The sequence below is a fragment of the Benincasa hispida genome, chromosome 12, assembly GCF_009727055.1.
Source record: "Benincasa hispida cultivar B227 chromosome 12, ASM972705v1, whole genome shotgun sequence".
In the NCBI taxonomy this organism is placed as follows: domain Eukaryota; kingdom Viridiplantae; phylum Streptophyta; class Magnoliopsida; order Cucurbitales; family Cucurbitaceae; genus Benincasa; species Benincasa hispida.
This window is the reverse complement of record NC_052360.1, coordinates 4,198,158-4,213,476: the sequence shown is the minus strand read 5'-3', so window position 1 is coordinate 4,213,476 and position 15,319 is coordinate 4,198,158. Positions and strand designations below refer to the sequence as shown.

At 27.1% G+C, this 15,319-nt stretch overlaps 1 pseudogene; it reads right to left on the bottom strand.

Annotated features, from left to right (window-relative positions):
- Positions 1-12,954: 12,954 nt before the first annotated feature.
- On the bottom strand, positions 12,955-14,279 carry LOC120066992 (annotated as a pseudogene).
- Positions 14,280-15,319: the final 1,040 nt, after the last annotated feature.

Here is a 15,319-nt window from a genome sequence, read left to right as displayed (position 1 = left end):
TAATTAACTATAAGACCTAAGTTCTTCCAAACTATAGGGACAAAATTTTCAATTTATCCTATAAATTATATATTATTACAAAATAATAATTTATACTTTTTTAAAAATAAAACATGTTCATAATTAAATTAATAATAGTTTATTAGTTGTAATTATAATTAGTTTGCAATTGTTTAAATTAAAATCTAATTTTCTAAATTTTGTTACCAAATAAATGTCTGCGACATGAAATACAACTATATTTTTATTTAATCTCTTCTTATTTTCAAATTGTATTAGAGGTTAATGGACCCCATCTAATTTTCAATGAAGCCAAATGAAGTCCAACCATTGAAATTGGAAGATTCCAAGCACATAACATTATTTATTCATGTAATGATTCTTTTTTTATTATTATTATTATTGTTAAATATTCATATAATAATTTTATTCAGGGGTTTTCATATTGAAAATTGATCTCAATTTAAGAGTGTTGTTGAAATTGTTAATATCGTTTTTATCATATTTATGATTGTTTTGAAACATATCTATAATCGTTAAAAATTAATTTTATATTTTTAAATATAATCTCGTATCAACAAAATTAATTTTAAAGAATTAAAAACATGTTTTAAAATATTATGTAAATAAAAAAAATGATTTTAACTATTTTATAATCACATCCTTCAAAATTTATACTTATATTTCTCTGAGTTATAGGTTTCAGTCTCCTCTCTATTTGTAATGTAATATTTGTAACTTCTAATATATATATTAAAAAAATGATTATCATGATTTTAGGAACAATTTTGACAGTAGACATCAATAATTTCCATTTTATCCCTTGTTTTATTTTTTTTCAAATTAGTAATATTTTAAAAACTCCTAATTAACTTTTTAGTTTCCATAAAAAATTATTAATTTAATATAAAGCTAACTATCTTATTAAACTGTTCTTTTATTAATACATTTAGATATTAAAGAGATGTAATCACTTAGAAGAAAATGATATTCAGGTGACACATGTATATATGTTCAAATATGTTAATAAAATAATAATATGACATAATTTTTTAAAAACAAATTTTAACAATCCTTTTTTAAATGACTTAATTTCAAATTTATGATTTGTTGTTTTATGAAATAACGGTATGTTAACCATCTTATATTTATTTTTTAAAAAAAAAAAATTGAGTATATTTCATCTATATTTCTTTTAGTAATTTACATCGTTATTAAATAGAATAGTTGAATTTTTAGTCAAACTCTACAAAAACAAAAACAACTTTTTTAAAGTTACTTAAAATTACTTTTTTTAGTTCTCAAAATGTGGCTTATTTTTCTAAACCATTGGTGAAAAGTAAATAACAAAAGAAAAATTTTGGAAGTAGAAATAGTGTCTATAGGTTTAATTTATAAAAACAAAAATTAAAAATAAAATGATTAGCAAACGAGACCTTAATTAATTGAGTTGTATATTTAGTTGGTGAAATCAATTCTCTAACACCTCGTTTCCGATTAATTTTCTCATTCATTTTAGTTAGTTCTAGTTTAATCTTTCATCTTGCGTTCATCTAATCTAAATAAAGTTATTTGATTGTATCCCGATAATTAAATAAACTAGAGAAAATCGTTTTCAAAAAACAACAATCTCACACTCATTCATTATATTAAAACTTCAGTGAACAATTTAATAATATGCCAACCATATCCTTGTGGAATAACAAAAATTATATGCATGTGGTTTACAAAACTTATACATAGAATACCCTATTAATAGAAAGGGTATGGCTTGCAAATCAAGATTTAAGAACAATATGGAGGAGTTTAAAACTATATTTATTCAAGTCACATTGGTCTTTTATGACTAATTAACCCTTTTTTTTTTTATTAATTTCAAAGTTTTCACAAAAAACCTATCAATTTTAACTAAATAGTAATGTTTGTCTTTCACAATATGATGTGTAATATATTTTCAGAGCAATTGTTTATTCTATAAAGACATGGTTTTTAAAGTTTATAATAAAAATTATATGGTTTTTGTCTATCACAATATCATGTCTAGTATATTGTCAAAGCAATTTGTCATTGCTACATTAATTATATATAGAGATATTGCTATCTCTCCACACACATGCACAATTACATCAAAAAAGATATACGTCCATATATGATGAACTTCATTTATATTGTATGAAAGGAATGGTTTAACACACTCTTCTATATCAAATAGATACTTTATTGTATTTTTCATAAATGGATTATTTCCATTATTTTCAATTTGGATTGGCATAGAAAGCTAGAAGTTTTTCAAGTATAATTCCTAATATAAAGAGATAAATATTTTATTAAAAAAAAAAAAAGTTGAAATCACACTCCAACAATAAATAAGGGAAGAAAATTTAAATTTAGAATTAGTTGTTGTAGAAGAATGAGATGAAAGAATATTTGAAATAAAAAATGGTAGAATAATCAAATTTATGATATAGGTGTTTATTAAATTCACTTTGTAGAATTAGAATTTTAAAAAAAAAAATCGAGATGTATAATTGCATTAGATAACAATTTCGTTTTTTATTTTATTTTTTGAAAAGAGAATTCTAAACTCTACTTTCACCGATAAATTTCTATGTTATATTATCTCACTTCTTATCAATATTTTCATAAGCCAACCAATTGCTGAAAAGTGAAAATAATAATAATTATTATTATTTTTGTTTTAAGAATTTGACTAAAAATTCAAATATGTCTTTGAAAAAAGTGAAAACCATATAAGAAAATTGCAAAATATATATATATATATATATATTTTATACACTAAAACTAAAAACAAAAATATTTAGACCTCATTTGGTAACCATTTTAGTTTTTTTGTTTTTGTTTTTGAAAATTAAGTCCATCAATACTACTTCTACCTCCAAATTTCTTCATTTGTTATCTACTTTTTACCAATAGTTTAAAAACCAAGCCAAATTTTGAAAACTAAAAAAAAATTGCTTTTAAAAACTTGTTTTTGTTTTTGGTAATATGGCTCAAAATTCAACCATTGTACTTAAAAAATGTGCAATTCATTGAAAGAAATGGAAAGGAAATAGGCTTAATTTTTAAAAACCAAAAATCAAAAACAAAATGGTCACCAATAGGACCTTAGGTCTTGTTTAGTAATCATTTTGGTTTTTTAGTTTTTGTTTTTGAAAATTAAGCCCATAAACACTACTTTTACCTCTAAATTTCTTTATTTGTTATCTAGTTTTAGTTTTTACCCGTGGTTAAAAAAACCAAGCAAATTTTGAAAACTAAAAAAAGTAGTTTTTAAAAATTTGTTTTTGTTTTTTTATATTTGGCTAAAAATTTAACAATTTTTCTTTAAAAAGTGCAATTCATTATAATAAATAGAGATGAAATAGACTTTATTTAAAAAAAAAAAAAAAAAAAAAAAAAAAAAAATAAAAAAAGAACAACGAAATGATTAACAAATATAACCTTAACAAACGAGGTTCATTTTGTTTCCTAAAAATTCGAAGAGAACGAATCTAAACTAAACACAGGATTTTTGAGAGTATTGAACAATCTATTTTTTAGATAGTAATTAGTCAGTTCGAGAATAATTGAGTAATGAAGGTACTAATTGATTTATTAATGAATTTTCATCTTAAATTTGTGTAACTTATATTTGTTTTGTGGTTTCATGGTTTATAAAAGTTAATATGTATTATAAAATATTAGTTTTATCATAAAATAGAGAGGAGAGAAGAACAAACATAAGAGAGAAATTGAGAAAAGAAAGTAGAGAACATATAGTGTGTTTGATCTCTACAACATCTATTTATAGGGTTGTGAGAATGGTGGTTACAAGAATGAAAAATAATGAGAGGACAAGATAATTATGGAGATTAATGGATGAGTTTTAACCTATTGAGATTATGCATAGACATCTACATAATTATCATATTTATAATACTCCCCTTAGATGTCCATAGTATATAGAATATATATCTCATTAAAACCTTATTAGAAAAATATGATGGGATAAAAATCTAGTAAAGGAAAAAAGTACATCATTCATATACTTTAATAAATGCCTCGTTAAAAACCTTGCTAGGAAAACTTAGTAGGACAAAACCATAGTAAAGGGAAAAAAGCGTGCAGTGTATTTACTCCTCTCATGAAAACATCACTAGATACTCTTGGTTGTCACATACAAGTGTTGTGTGTTTAACTTTTCAAATTTGTTGCAGCTAACACCTTCGTCAATAAGTCTCCCAAGTCTTCTTTTGAAGAAATTCGTTGAATAGTGATGTCGATACTTTATGCTTTATCATCTATATCATCAAGATTTTACCATGATTTAAAGTAGTTCTTTTGATCTGCTTCATAAGCTGCCATGATATAAAAACCATTTTCTATGTATTAAGTAACTTGTTTAAGAGCTAGTTCTAGCGGATTAGTTAAGTAACTTGTATCTTCACAATCAATTAGATCACAATTAGATTTATGAGAATAAAATAAATCCATATGAACTAATTTTCTATAAAAACAAAACATATGTTTAATTCTACTCCAATATATATATATATATATATTAGAAATATTATATTTGTACTACTATGAAAATATTTCAACGCTCGAATTTTTCATGATTCTTTTCTGATCCGATCTTTTTATTAATGTTCAAGTGCTTTCTGGGTCGTCTCAGACCTTGCGATGGGGTTTTAGCCCCCAAAAATATTGATACTTTTTACATCCAAAGGATTTACTTGTTACTAGCGTATAAACTAGTAAAGATATAAGTATACTTATTTTTTGAAAATTATGGTTCTTTGGGACCTAAAGTTCTTTATTATATCAAATGATATAAAATTTCAAACCAAGTGAATGAACCATCATAGGAATATTCAATGGTGGAGTGAATGAACCATCATAGGAATGTTCAATGGTGGAATTAGTTCATAAGATCTTATATGCACAAATTGATACAATTCTATCCGCTTTATGCTTTATTTGCAAGTTAAAGTAAAACTTATCATCTCAATTTATTCCTTAAGAAACTCTATTTGCCTTTGAAATCTCTTCAGGAGTTTATATATGCTCAAATTATCAACATATATATACATAATATATCGTAAATCTCAGGTTATCATTTTTTATAAAAGCATATGGACAAATAGGGGTTACTTTTATACCCTCATATCAACAAATAATTAATAAAATGATTATATCATATTCGTTATGAATGTTTTATAAGAATGTTTATGATATGTATGTATGTATGTATGTATAGTTCTTTAATATTTGAATTATATGAATTTGGTACCCATAATTCTTCAAGGATATAATTACCAAGAGATTCATATAAATGTATAATGATTACATTCATGAGATGTACGTTAAGTTTTTCATACACAACCAGATAAATTAGATATCTCATGGTATTGTATCCACCTATCAGAATATGTCTCATTATAATCAATATCATTTCTTTGCGATAATTATTGTGGAATTTGTCTAACGTTATATAATGTGATCCCATTCTATTTGCTTTTCTTACAAATATTCACTTGTATCCCACATGTTTGACACTCTCTAATGTTTGAACTATTAGTTCTCGTGATTTGAAAAATAAGTTTATATCTATTAGATCATTTCTTTCCATATAAGTCAATCATTTCTATGTCACAACATTTCTTTTCAATATATATGAGTATATAATACTCATTTTCATAAATAATATCATGAGCAACATTGTATACAAAAATATTGTCAACTTATTTTAGTACGGTTCCATCTTTTTCTTGTCATGACATATAATTTATCGAGATCTCTTTATTATCCTCTTTTACTTCAAGATTCTCATGAGTGCTCATATTTAGGATTTCTTCTGGAATATCCATATTCTTAATTAAGTCATTTTGATTAACTACTTCTTGATTTGCAATATTTTACAAATTAATTATCTTTAAACTTCTGGTTCAAAGTGGTTTGTATGATGATCAAAATGAGACAATACTTATGTATTTTATTCAATTTATTTTTTCAACTTTTCCTTAATTTCTCCTCCTAATATTAGAAATTTTATCTCATTAATAACAATTAAATTGTGAAGTAAATAATCTACCTATCAGGGGTTCAAAGTAATTAATTATTGAAAAACTTGGAGACAAACAACAACCTAATTCACTTAAATACAAAGTAATTAATAGTTGTAAAAGATTTCTATTTAATTTTATAATAAGCCAACAAAAAATGTGAAGTCCCAAGTTAGCCAACAAAGGATATAAACCCAAATTACAAATAAGGCTAAAAGAACTCACAGATGCTTTAAGCCTGAATATTTTAGTTTTAGTGCTCACATAAAACTTTGTTTGAGTTTTACAATTTAATTAGATCAAATGTAAAATCTAAGATTAAGTAAATCAATTTTCAAACACATAAATCCCATATATTATTAAAATAGAGTACTCACCTTCTTTGAAATTTAGTTTTAAATACTTTAAAAATATATAGATAATTCACGTGGATATTTAACGTTCTTGGTGTTCTAGTGAACCAACTACAACTTCTACAAAAATTTCAATGGTAAAAACTCGTACTGATAATGTGTTATATAATAGAGAGGAGAGAAGAACAAACATAAGAACATAAAAGAGAAATTGAGAGAAGAAAGTCAAGAACATATATATTATGTTCAATTGAGGTGTTTTTCAAATGATCTCTAGAACCTCTATTTATAGGGTTATGGAATGGTGATTACAAGAATGAAACATAAAGAGGGGACAAGATAATTATGGGGATTAATTGGAAAGATTAATTGATGAGTTTTAACGGAAGTTATACATGAGCGTCTACATAATTATCATATTTATAATAGTTTTAATTTTAAAGCATCAATTCTTCAAATATATATATTAAAGCTTCAAGTTATAATAATACAAGTTTATGTAACTAGTTTAGTGATAATGTACTCATTACCTTTTTAAAATACTCAACATGAGCATACACAACCGACATAAATTTGTACTATCAACTTCAATGTTCGATAACTCACTCTACATATTGTTTAAAAAAAAACCTATTGTTTTAAATAAAAGTTGATGATTTGATCTTCCATCATCACGAGAAGTGAGCATGATAGACCGAAGAATCAAGTCGACTGAAGCAAAGTTGGTCGGTCAGAGAAGAGGACGGGCTTAATCAACATCAGTTTAGAAAAAATCTAAGCCGACATTCTTTTATAAAATTGAAGAATTAGATTGATCGACAATCCACTTCTTAACCGTCGGAATTGGTTTGAACATTTATTAAACCAACCATAATTGATTAGGTGGTGATTTGGTTAAAAAATCAACTCCGAACGATCGTTGCACATCCCTAATCATCACAATGGTTGAATCCTATAGAATCAATAGTTTTATAACATGAAATAACCGCAAACCTACCAATCAAATATAAGCTCCACCTCTTTGATTTTGTATTTAACAAATCTAATCCACATAAAATTAATATAAAATAATATATATTAGAGAGAGATTGAGGAATCAATTAGTAGATTCCAATAGTGATACAAATGCAACTCAAGTGGGACAATTTCCATAAAGAAAGGGAGAATCATTATTTAATTAATACAAAAAAAAAACTCTAATAATTAATTATAATTTATTTTGTTTGTATTCATATCTAATTCTTCCATTCCAATCAAATTATTAAACCCATCAACCGTTTTTGCAGAATAATTGACATTTCATAACATTATTATTTAGAAATCAAATAATTAAAAGAAAAACAAATACTTTTTTTTGTTATACCTTATATAAGGATATTAATTAATTAAATCAAACAAGATGCATGGTATTTTGCAATTCAATAATTTAGAGCAAAAGGGGATTCAAAAAATTAGGTTCCAAAAGCCCTAATTTCAAGGGTGAGGGACCCTTCAAAGATTCGTAGCCCCCTCCACACAAAATGTGTACTTAGTGGCAATTATTGAAGGTTTATATATGTATTCAAATCATCTTATGTATTTATATTATATATAACCTATGCTTTTGAGATGTTATTATATACATGAAAATAAGTGGGGTTGTTTTATATTTTAATTGTGTTTAGGTTGGAAACTTAGGTAAAAAGAATAAAATGAAAATAAATGACCAAATGGGATAATTTAGGTCTCATTCCATCACACAGTCATAACTTATAATTTATAAGTGAATTTAAAAAAAAAAAAAAATAGATAAATGGGGTGTGGGTGGCAAATAATGTCAAAATTAGCTACTAGTTGTAAAGTTGTATATCTAAATTTATTAAATTATTGAAAACATTGATTATTGTCAATTTGACTATACTCGAAAACTTTATAAATCCAATTGTAGATTCAATTTTTATTTTTAGTAACAAATATTCCGTTTAATAACTATTTGATTTTAGATAAATTTAAGTTTATAAATATTACGACCACATATAAGTTATCATGTTTTGTTATTCAATTTTATTAATATTTTCAAATTTTAAGTCAAAAGTTTTAAACTAAAATAGAAATTAAGGTGTTTTTTTTTTTAATAAAATGTGAAAATTATAAGTAAAAAGGGAAAAGAAGAAACAAACATACATTTTGAAAATAAAAAACTAAAACGAAATCATTATCAAATAAAACTTAAATGGTCATGTGTAATAGTATTGGTTCTTAAACTTTTAGTATTTTGCTTTAGTCCCTCACATTTCAAAAATTATGTTTTAGTTCTTAAAGTTTGCTTAAGAACTTAGTTTAGTCAATGTTATTTATTTTTATTAATGATTTAATATAAATTTAAATTGGGTGTTGACCAAAGGAGTTGGAGTTGTGAACTCCGCTCCTCGTTTGGTCGAAGGAATTTTTTAGTCCCAAGACTAAAAAAATATCAATTTTGTGTTTTTAACTCCTTATATTGTAGGCCCTACAACCTCACAACTCTCTAGACTTTACAATTATATATATTTCTTGTCCTAAACACCTTCAAGTTTACTTTGAAATTCAACGTCATCTAAACTAGTACGTGTAACTTTTCATATTTGTTCATGTAGATATCTACTATCTCGTTATTTTTTTCTTAAAATAACATATAAGAAGTTATTGGTAGAGACAAAAATGGTTTTCCATGTAATAAAAGTCTAAGCATATGATTTTAAAGCTTATAAACTAAAAGTCATATATTTCGTTTAGAGTAAGATATGCAAGTTTATGTAACGTCCGAGTAAAGGATGAGGATATAAATGAATCAGTACCACATCCAAATGAGAGGATTCATAAGGATATGAAAGTATAATTAAAAATTATCTTAAAAGAATTGACAACTACTACATATATCGACTAAGCACACATTTTTTTCGATGGCTAAATCATAGAATATTAACAGCTAAAATAATTCGTGTTGGTTTATAGGGATAATCTTCACTCTTAGGGACTATTTAGATCGCAAATATTGTTTCATGGATATGAATATTAAATGTCCGAGTTTTAAATATCTAAGATAATTAATTTCTGTGTTTGGATTTACAGAATAATTAATGCCTAGAAGTTAATTGAATGTATTTGTTACCAAATCTGTATATAGAAACTAAAACTAAATAATTATTTAGTCAAATGTAAGAGAACAAGTAATGTAGTCATAATTCAATTAATTTTTTAATATATTATTATATTGATTAATTATTCAATCACTTAAAATATCAATAAATGAATAATTTTTAATTAGACATTATTTAAATTATTTTATTTATTTAAAAAAAATAATTAAGTAAATATAAATTTTATTATAATTATTAATAATTAATAAATTAATTTCAATATTAAATAGTTTAAGATAACATAAATACCAATGATAAATGTATTAGTTGAAAATTATTAAGTCTAAATAATATATTCATATTAAAAGTTAAGATGAAAATTTAATATATATTATATCTAATATATTCATATTGAATGGGACTAGAACATTACCATTTATGAATCAAAATAAGTTTTAAAACCTAATCTTTATTATCATATAATAATCATTACACTACTTTTTTTTTAATAAATCATTGATGTAACATGTGTAAAATTTTGAAAAAAAAAAATTCTTATTTATACATATTTTTTTGAAAATTAATGATTATTTTTAAAAACACAAACATAAACCAACCATCCACTACAAATTTCTTTATAGGTATCTTACTAATCACTCTTTCCCTAGATTAGATTAGCTTAGTCAAAGATAGTTGGCTAATTAAACACCCAAAATAATGAGGGATTAATGTGATGGTTTTAGGGAAAAGACACAAACCAAGTTGGGATTCCATGGGCTGTATCCATATCTTGGGGACAAATCACAATCCATTACTAAATTCATTTTTTTTTCTTTTTTTTTTCTTGTGTGAGTGGAGTCGGAGTTTCATTTTTTAATTTTGATATTTGCCTTTTTCATTACTTTTTTTTTTCTTGCCTTTAAACATTAAAAAAATGTTTTATTTCTTTCTTTAGGATTCAATTTTATTTGGCTTTATTATGGTGTGTATATATCAAGGTGCTTATCCTCAATTACTATGCAAATTAACGTGATTAATTAATTAATCATAGTGTTTTAGAAAAGATGGGTTCATTTATTAATTGCTCATTACTAAACCCCTTTTTGTCCTCTTTCTTGGTGGTATTATGTTGCTTAATTCTTTAGGTTGCCCCACCATTATTGTAATAGTTACATATATTGGGTTTAACATTTTTAAAAGTTAAAATGAACCAATATTTATCTACTTAATGGTTGGTTCGTAAGATATTATTTATTTTTAAAAAAACATAATTCAATGAACTTTGATGTTAATAATGGTTAATTTTTAGTTTATATATTTTAATAATATTTTTCATAATTCCTTTACCGTGGTTTCATCTATCCTTAGGAAACACTTGAATTCATTATCAAATTTAAAAAAAAAAAAAATATATATTTTTATCAACTACTCTTTTCTGTTAGTTTTCAAGTGATGGTTTGGATTTTGTAAGCACCCTAAAAAGTAGACAATAAAGTTACAAAGACAATAAATTCATAGGCAAAAGTATTATTTAGAACATTAATTTTTTAACCAAAAAATTGATTAATTATCAAACTGGGGTTTTATTTTTTGTTCTCGGTTTTTTGAAAAAAATATATATATGTTTGTTCTCTCACAATTTTCTTTACATTTTAGAAGTTGCTTGTAGACTTAAGATTCAAAAAATTAATGCTTCGTTTGATAATCATTTTATATTTTGATTTTTACTTTTGAAAGGGACATATACCATTTTAGTCCCTAGTTAGGTTTTGAGTCCTAGTTTCTATTTGGTCATTAAATTTTAAAATATTGTACTTTTATCCATGAGTTTTGAGTTTAATTTTCACTTGGTCCAAGATCTCAAAATGTGACATTTTTTTCCTTGAGTTTGAAGTTTTGTTTCCATAATTTGGTCTCTATGTTTCAAGATTTATATAATTTACCCTTGATTTTTCACTACACACTCATTTCGATCCTTGGTATTGATGTCTATGAATTAATTTAAAAGAATTAAGTTACTTATTATTAAATTAGTTTTCACTAATTTTTCATCACTATTAAAAGTAATGAAAGAATTTTCAACATATATATTTAAATTAATTAAATAAAAAAAATTAATGTCAAATATAAAAGCTTATTTATTTTGACAAAATGTAGGTTGGGGGATCAAATCTCTAACCCTCGAGATTGATAGTACATATCTAGTGTCAATCGAGCTATGCTCCAACCAAAAGTAAGTATTAGTGAAAAACTAGAGGTAAAAGAGTAAAAAATTTGAGAATCAAATAAAAACTAAATTCGTAACCCAGGGTAAAAATGAAACCTTTGGAAAAGTTAAAGGTCAAATGGTAACCTAACCCAAAACTCATAAATAAAAGTTTAACATTTTAAAACTTAAGTTCTTTTTGTAAAATTAAGTTTTAATAACACTACTTCCATCCGTTGATTCTTTTTATTTTGTTATCTACTTTCTATAAGTGTTTAAAAAAACTAAGCCAAGTCTTGAAACTAAAAAAAAATGGTTTTTAAAATGTAACATTTTACTACAACAAATTGGGCTTTAATATTGGTTTAAAATTGACATTATAGGATACAATGTCGGTTGAAAACTAACATCGAATATCGTGTTATAAAAGGTCTTTAATGTCGGTTTTAAATCGACATTATAGATGATCAAGATTTCAATGTCAATTACCTTCATATCAGGTTTCAAACCGACATTGAATATTACTTTCAATGTCGGTTTTTCGATATTGAACATTATCTTTAATGTCAGTTTTTCATCTACTTTTTGTCAGTAATTATCCGATGTTAAATGGTTGTCATCGTTTTGTCATATATATATATATTATATATAATAGAAGAAGTAAATTAGATTAGTTACTTCTTAATATATTATATATATATATATATATAACCAAACCAGCTACAAAGGATATGTAAGGCACGTATCATATATGCTTAATCAAATTCTCAAACTTAATAAGCAATATATCATGAAAAAAATTATGTACCTAATATGAAGAAAATTTTGATCCCAAATGCCACAAGGATGTTCTTCACAGAAACAGGCAATATAACCAAGGATGAAACATGTTGAGAAACAAGACCTAAATGAATGATTTCTATATGTATTTTATTGATCAATAACACAATTGTACAAGTATAAATAGCTTGATACAAGGACAAAAAATAGCTAACAAAACCCCTAACAAAGCTCAACCTACCATCTGAAAATCCTAACAGAAGAAGACTGGCTTTACAATTTAACATCTCCCTTCAAACTCAAGGTGGTAGGGTAGAAACCAACTTGAGTTTGCATAGTAGCTGAAGAAAGCGCCCAGAGGGAAGGGCTTTGGTGGAGATTTCGGTCAGTTGCACAGTTGTAGTTATGGATTGAAAGCACATAGTAGAATTTTGAAGATGATGGCGAACAAACTAGTAGTCAGTCTCAATGTACTTTGTTTGTTCATGAAATACATCATTATGTGCTACTTAAATGGCACTATGATTGTCACAATGAAGAATAGTGGCAGAATTTTAAGGAGTTTCCATGTCAGTCAAGAGCCAATGTAATCATAAGACCTCGAAAGTTGCATCAGCAAGTGCACGATACTCCGATTCAGTGTTGGATCGAGAGACAACTATTTGTTTCTTACTCTGCCAAGAAATGAGAGAGTCACCCAAATAAAAACAATAACCTGTGGTAGATCGTCTATCTGTAGGATCTTTCACCCAATTAGCATCAGAATATCCAGACAGAGCCAAAGAGGATTTAGAGGAGAATTGAAGTTTGTGTCCCATTATACCTTTAACACAATGCAGCATACGAAGAACAACTGTGAAGTGGATAGTGCAAGGAGTGGACATGAATTGACTAACAATATGAACTGCATAAGTTATGTCTGGAAGAGTTACTATTAAATAAATAAGGCTACCAACCAGTTCTCTATATAGTGTTGGATCCCGGAGGGGAACACCATTAAAAGAGGTCAGATGAACATTGGAATCCAATGGTGTTAGTGTTGTGGCAGAACCAGTGATACATGAACCAGCTAATAGATCTGATACATACTTTGCTTAAGATAGGTAGTATCCATCAGAGCATGATGAAACCTGAAGACCAAGGAAGTAACTGAGCGGTCCCAGATCTTTCATCTCAAAATGTTCTCCTAAATAATGTCGGAGATCTGAAATAGCCTAAGGATTATCACCAGTAATGATCATATCATCCACATATAACAGAAGAAGAACAATTCCACAGGAATTTTTCGAGTAAACAGGGCAGAGTCATGAGTGCTGGAGGAAAATCCAAGCTGGGGAACAGTATAACTGGAGGTTGCAAACCAGGCACGAGGAGCTTGTTTCAGCCCATATAATGCACAATGAAGAAGACAGATCTTCTTCGATGGAGAAGATACACCGGGTAGTGGCTGCGTATACACTTCCTCAAATAGTATGCCATTGAGGAAAGCATTTTTAATATCCATTTGAAAAAAGGGCCATTGCCTAGCAACTTCTACGGCCAATAGGCTCTGGACAGATGTCATTCATGCCACTAGAATGAAGGTTTCCTCATAGTCAATATCATATTCCTATGAATATCCATTAGCCACCAGATGAGCCTTATAGCATTCGACAGATCCATCAGAACGAGTCTTGATTTTATAGATCCACTTACATTATATAGGTTTCTATCCAAGTGGGAGATCAACATACTCCCAATTGTAGGTCCTGTCTAATACCTGAAGTTCCTCATCCATAGCTTACTGCCAAAGAGGGTTAGTATGAGCCTCATGATAGAACTGTGGGTCAACTAAGGACATAGTAGTGGAAAAATAATGATAATCCTGTAGATACTGTGGAGTTTCTCTTACTCGGCTAGACCGACGAACAGGTGCAGGATCATGAGCAACATCAAGGACAGACGGTAGGTCTGGGAGTGCAGCAAAAGGAAAAGACTGAGACTCAAGCTTTGGTACGGGTGGAGTGGAAAACTCACGCTCTGGTATAGGTAGAGTGGGAGACTCAGATGAAGATTCACATGCTGGAAATAGATCTGTGGTAGGACTAGTGAAGAATGATTGGGTACCAAGGAGGGAAGCATGGTAAGAAGAAATACTAGAAAACATACGATGTTCCCAAAAGGTGACATGGCGAGAGATACGTAACCGGTTGGATATGGGATCCTAACATCGAAATCCTTAATGCTCAATTCCATAACCAAGAAAGCAACACAATCGAGCCCAAGGTTCAAGTTTAGAATATAAAGGAACTCGTATGAAAAGAATCTTGAGCGTGTTGGGTTTTCTATTCTAATTCTCCCAAAATCTCGTAGTTTGTAAACAATTTGTACATATTGTTATTAATAAAATAAATGTTATTTTATTTGCATTTACTCATATACGATAAACTAAGATCCGTGGTTATTTCATGTAACTTAAGCATGTATGTCAGACATACAAGTGGATCATGCTTTAAGTAATAATCTAAATGGTCTGTAGTATAAGAATAAAGAAGGGATACCTTATCCTGGTGACACTACGGGTACGACCCGTTTAGTAGATGTTTACAAGTATTGTAAACTGCTACAGATGGTCTAATCCTGACCATTCATATGGAGACATGCGAGTGAGGGTGTCCTATACAAAGAGTTTGTATAAGAGCGGACCACAAGATAATTAGTTTATTTATATAACATCGTACTTGAGACGTACATTTCACTAAAACAACCATATGTGAATGACCATAATCCTGAGTGTTTTGGGAACTCCTGTCTATGAGGGTGGTTCTTTGATTAGTA